The sequence below is a fragment of the Rhinatrema bivittatum genome, chromosome 4 (genome assembly GCF_901001135.1).
Source record: "Rhinatrema bivittatum chromosome 4, aRhiBiv1.1, whole genome shotgun sequence".
NCBI lineage: Eukaryota > Metazoa > Chordata > Amphibia > Gymnophiona > Rhinatrematidae > Rhinatrema > Rhinatrema bivittatum.
The window spans coordinates 392,877,848-392,883,143 of NC_042618.1; the positions used below are offsets into that span (position 1 = coordinate 392,877,848).

The window sequence follows — 5,296 nt, forward strand, 5'->3', positions numbered from 1 at the left end:
TCTTTTGGGTTTGGGACTGCCAAATAGCATGGCTAATTCAGCCTGCTTATCGATGGAAAAGAAGCAAGTTTGCTTACCGTAAACGAAGTTTTCTGTAGATAGCAGGATGAATTAGCCATGTGTACCCTCCCTCCTCCCTGGACATGTCTCCTGTCCCAGATTTTCCATCTGTCTACTGTCTTCTAGCTTTCTCCCTAACTGAAGAGACTGAGCTCGCAATTCACACGGGAAGCACTGTGCAAGCACAGCAGATCAAAAACTTTAGCTTGGAAACGTGGATGTCCACCAGGGCACTGCCGTGATGACATCATCCAAATAGCATGGCTAATTTTCAGGTAGCCAAACATATTCAGCGGCATATTCACACCACTGAATATCCACTATAACTTAGCTGGTCACCTCATGGCTGAATATTGCCCTCTAGGTATGCAAATCTATCTTATGTATATATTCTTTATGGGTATCCTGAAAAGTGGTTGGGTGTGTCCTCAGGATAGTGTTGATAACCTCTGTACCTACAGTGTACCAAAAATTCCTTTTCCAATAATGCACTTTTTAAATTGCTTCAGTGCTTGAATACAAGTACACTTGGGGTGTATTTAATAAGCTGAATTAGAACCAACACCAAAGGGTGTTTGGATCTGAGTGTTACAAGTACCATTTTGGATTCAGTGCTTTCAATGCTTTCTCCTGCCTCCAAACCTTTTCAGGCCCAGTGGACTGGTACTTGGGATTCAAGGCTTGCAGAGCACAGAGGTGTCTTGGTCATCTTGGGGTGAGGGCTTTCAGAAGGAAGTGATACATACTACTTAACCAGGAGAGTGGTACAAACATGGACCACATATACCAAAAAAGTTGGCTACACCTAGCATTATGTGGCCCATATAAAGCCCAGTAAGAATGAACTCTGGATATTAAATCCAGTGTCCATACCTACTGAACCTATTTTCATATCTCAGTCTTCTTTTTGGGTCTGTAGGTGTGAGAGTTGCCTCATGGAAATTAAGCACATTTCTGATGGAGTGGTAAGGTCCCTGTTACTCTCCTCCACTGGCTTTTCACCCCTTGTGCCTGAGTCACTGGGTTATGGGTCTGCATCTTCTGTCTGCGCACTCAGAGTGGGTCACCTGAATGCAAACTCTCCAACACAAATCAGGTAAACCTATCCTCCAGTCAGTCTCTCTGACTGTAGGGGGGGGGGGGTTAATCCTTCTGTGAATAGCAGAGATAATTAATCTCTGAGGAAAACTAACTATAATAAAGAGGAAAGTTGCCCTGCACCTGCTTTGAGGCATGCAATTTGAGCTCCACCCCCTCCACCCCTCCTCCCTGTATTCTCCAGTTCTGCCCCTCTTTTTCTCTGTATGGAACTTGAGCTCACCCTGGAAGAGAAACATTGATGGTAGTGGAAGCACAATCTATCCTCCCCCCCCCCCCTCTTCCCCTGGACCCCCTCACTCACCACTCCTATCAGCCAAACAGGAGGAAGAGGAGGCCAGCAGCCTTGCAGTGCCGCCTCCCTCCTCCTCTGCTGGGGCCTGAATGGGGTGTTTTGAACCATGTGATTTAAAGCATGATGCTAGGGCCCCAGCAAGGGAAGAGGGAGGAAGTGCCGGAGGCACTGCAATACTGCTGTCATCCTCCTCCTGTCTGGCAGATAGGAGCTGTAAGAGAAGGGGTCTGGGGTGGAGGTAGGAGAGAATTCTATTCCCCCTACCCATGGGAATCATGGGGTAGGGGGAAGAGAATGACTTGATCAGAGATCAAGTGGGGGGAGGGTCAGAAGTGAGCGAACCAGGGGAAGTGGAGGAGTAAGTGAACTAAGGATGATGAGGGGTTATGAACCAGGGTAAGTGAGGGATTCATGGGGTGGGGGAGGGAGTGAATCAGGATGAGTGGGGCGTAGTGAACCAGGTGAGTGAGGGGTTTGGGAGGTGGGAGCAAATCTGGGTGAGTGAGGGGTTCATGGGGGAACCGGGGTTATGGGGGGAAGGAGGTGGGAACCAGGGTGAGGGAAAGATTCGTGAAGAGAAGGGATTCAGGTGAGTGAGGGGATTGGGTGGGGTAAGAAGTGAAAGAGGAAGAGTGAGGGGATCAAAGGGACTTTGAAAGGGGGAATAAGGGAAAAAGGGGATGGGGGTGTGATTCTACTACCTTATATCCCAAGTATGCACTTCCTACATTTCACAGTATTTCCCTGTCCTTGGATGGGCTTTTACTAGTCTTTTATATTTCCTGTTCACCAGTGTAATTTGCATCTCTGAAGGTTTTCTATCTCATTCTGTCTCCAGTGAGTGTTTCCACCCTCTCCTTCCATTCAGTATCTTATAAGGTATACATATACCATCACAGTATTACCACCTTTAATAGACAGGGCATTAAGTAATAGAGGTATTGATGTGTCTTAAATGTGTATGTTAAGCCTAATACCTGTTAGTAAACAGACCCTTTCGTCTAGTTATTGGCTGAGGAACTTTTTTTTGTTTTGCATTCTATTTTACCACTTATGCCCTCAGTGATCTCTGTCACTGTCATCCCTCCCCAGCCAGTCTCGATCAGATAGCACAGGAAGTCCTTGCCAGCTCCAGGCATACTTCCTCCCCAAAATACCAATAATACATTCCTTCTCTCCCTTCCTTGGTTTGTGTCAACCATCTCCACAGTGTGCTCAGGTCCAGCCAATTCCATTGAACAGAGCATCAAAACCCAGAATTCCTGATCCATGAAGTAGAGTGCTGCAGCTAGAGGGTTGCAATCTGGCTCTAGATTTTCAGGTCAGATTGATTCAGTTCTGGTTTTATCCCATTGCATGCAGGGACTTGTAGTTCTTATTCCCTATTGCAGTCCCCTTATAGCTTCTCAGCCTTTTGGCTAAGATCAAGTGTAGTATCTTTTCTTATCAGTTTAATATCTGATACTTCCCCTTTCTGGGGACCCTGTACTAAATGGATTTTTGGAACAGGGAGCCAGAACGAGGGCTTGCTCCGTCTACTCCACACATCACCCCGGTATTGCAGTACATCCAGGCGTAGTGCACTTGCTCCCCTTAAAAATGGAAGACTACAAGCCCATGCATGCAATGGGGTAAAACTAGAACTGATCAAGTTGTCTTGAAAATGTGGAGTCAATTGGCAACCGTAGCTGTGGCCTCAGCCATGGAGCTGGTCCTGCTTAAGATTCTTTTAAAAATCTTATCCCTAATATATTGAAAAGTGGAATGCTTCATTCTGAACATTAACTGCTCAGTCTTGTAACAACTTTTAACTCTCAGAACCAATCAGATTAATTAGTTCTCTCCATTCATTTCACGGGTCAAAAATGTCAGAAGAAAACCATATTTTTATTTTAATTATAGTACTGTGCACATTGAATAAACAGAAAACCCTACATCGGGCCTGACAGAAGCTTAGCAGGATTACAGCACAACTTGGTAAATAAATGATGATGATAAAGGCCACATTTTTAATGGAAGAGGAATATGCTAAACAATTCTTGCCAATACAAGTATAGCCTGCTGCCAGTTCTGTATGGCTTTAATTAAAACAGGAATATTGATGTTCTGTACTAGTACGCCAGTGCTTTTTCTTTTAATTATATTTTGATGCAAAATTGGTTGAATATACAGTATGCTGAACTTGTATTGCAATGCAGGAAAGAAACAAAACTATATTTTTCTGACCATGAGAACATTTGTGTTAGGGAAAGAATATGCACCATATAAATTAATCTCAGCAGTTAACCCCCACCCTGTTCAATGGGGGATATATTACAGGGAAAAAAAATCCAGTAAATACAATGGGACATTAGTAATACAGAGTGAGTGAAATATCCAATGACACAATTGCCAGTAATAAATAGCCATACAGTATTCTGCAGATGCTCAAAGATTTCAGAAAGCCAATAATTCAGGGTTGCATTCTCAAAGGAATTTTGACAGCTTAAAATTAAAGCTTATATTTGTGTAAAATTGTTGAATGATATGATTTTTATTTGTGGGAGTGTTCTAGGCTCTATCCAGATTATGGGATACTCTGGTTGCTATAGAAGGGTACTTTGCACTACATGATGTACAGTATGATGTACAGTACAGGCTACATTTTTAATGTTTTAACATTTTATGGAATTATTAAAGACTAAAATACATTTTTCTCTTATGCATACCAAACAGAAGCAAGATGGGAAAGAGAAATTATGTATACATTTTTATCCCCGGCATAAAACATAAATATACGCACAGTTCAGATACACAGTGCAGAACTGAAGACAAGATTACCCTCCCTTTCTCTCCCATACCCTTCCCCAACCTTAAGTTACAGGAGAGCATACCAAGAGCCCAACAATAGTATAGTTAAGGCATAAACCCATTAAACAGATCTAAAAGAGAAGGGGTATGACATGAGACACCAGCATCAGTATAAGTAACAATGAAGATAATATCATGGAGAGAACATCAAGGATAATTAATCACCTCACTCCTAGCTCTAGCTGATAAGGCAAGGCTTTCCAAACCTATCCTGGGGTTCCCCATTGCTAGTTGAGTAAATTTGCATATATTGAGCCAACATGGCATGCAAATTTATCTCATGGATATTCACTGAAAATCTGACTGGCTGTAGGGACTCACAGCCAGATTTGGGAAGCCCTATGATAAGGTCTGCCGATAATTGCCCCAAATCTCAATAAAATACTTCTTACATTTAAATAACAGTGTAGTTTCTAGGTTTTCCATCTTCATCAAAATATGAAATAAGTTCCTCAAAGACCACAAAGAAAGGGATGTTGGATGCCTCCAAGCCAGAGAATGCCTTTTTTTCCCAACAGACAGGCCCTCCTGACAAGAAGAGCGGAATTCTGTCCCCCAGTCTGAAAAGTATCATAGTCATCAAACAGATCCTCTTCAAAAATGAATGTAGCTGTTTGATCCACTATGAGCTCCAGATATTTTCTGATCTTCTCCAAATAATCCTGGATAATAGAATATGACCAGAAGAGGTGACTGAAAGTGCCCATTTGTATTATATATTTACTTCGCAATACCTGCTTTAAATGTCTGAACTGGAACCATAAAGGCTCTTCTTACAATCTTGTATTGTGTTTCTCGAAGACTGGCATCACACATTAAATCAGAAACATGTTTAAAACATTTCAGTAATGAAGTCTTGTCTATAATAATCAACAATTCTTTCTTCCATGTACCTAGCAACAAACTAAGATCAATTTTGTTGACTAACTGGGAGAGAGATTTATATGGCCGAGACTCAATTTTCAATCTTTATCTTTATTGGAATTTATATAC

General features: G+C 42.2%; 1 non-coding gene across 1 annotated transcript; it reads left to right on the forward strand.

The window, feature by feature from the left end:
* Window positions 1-2,851: 2,851 nt before the first annotated feature.
* On the forward strand, window positions 2,852-3,042 carry LOC115091390. Its single transcript, XR_003856699.1, has one exon. It is a non-coding gene; the product is annotated as a U2 spliceosomal RNA (small nuclear RNA).
* The last annotated feature ends 2,254 nt before the right edge of the window (window positions 3,043-5,296 follow it).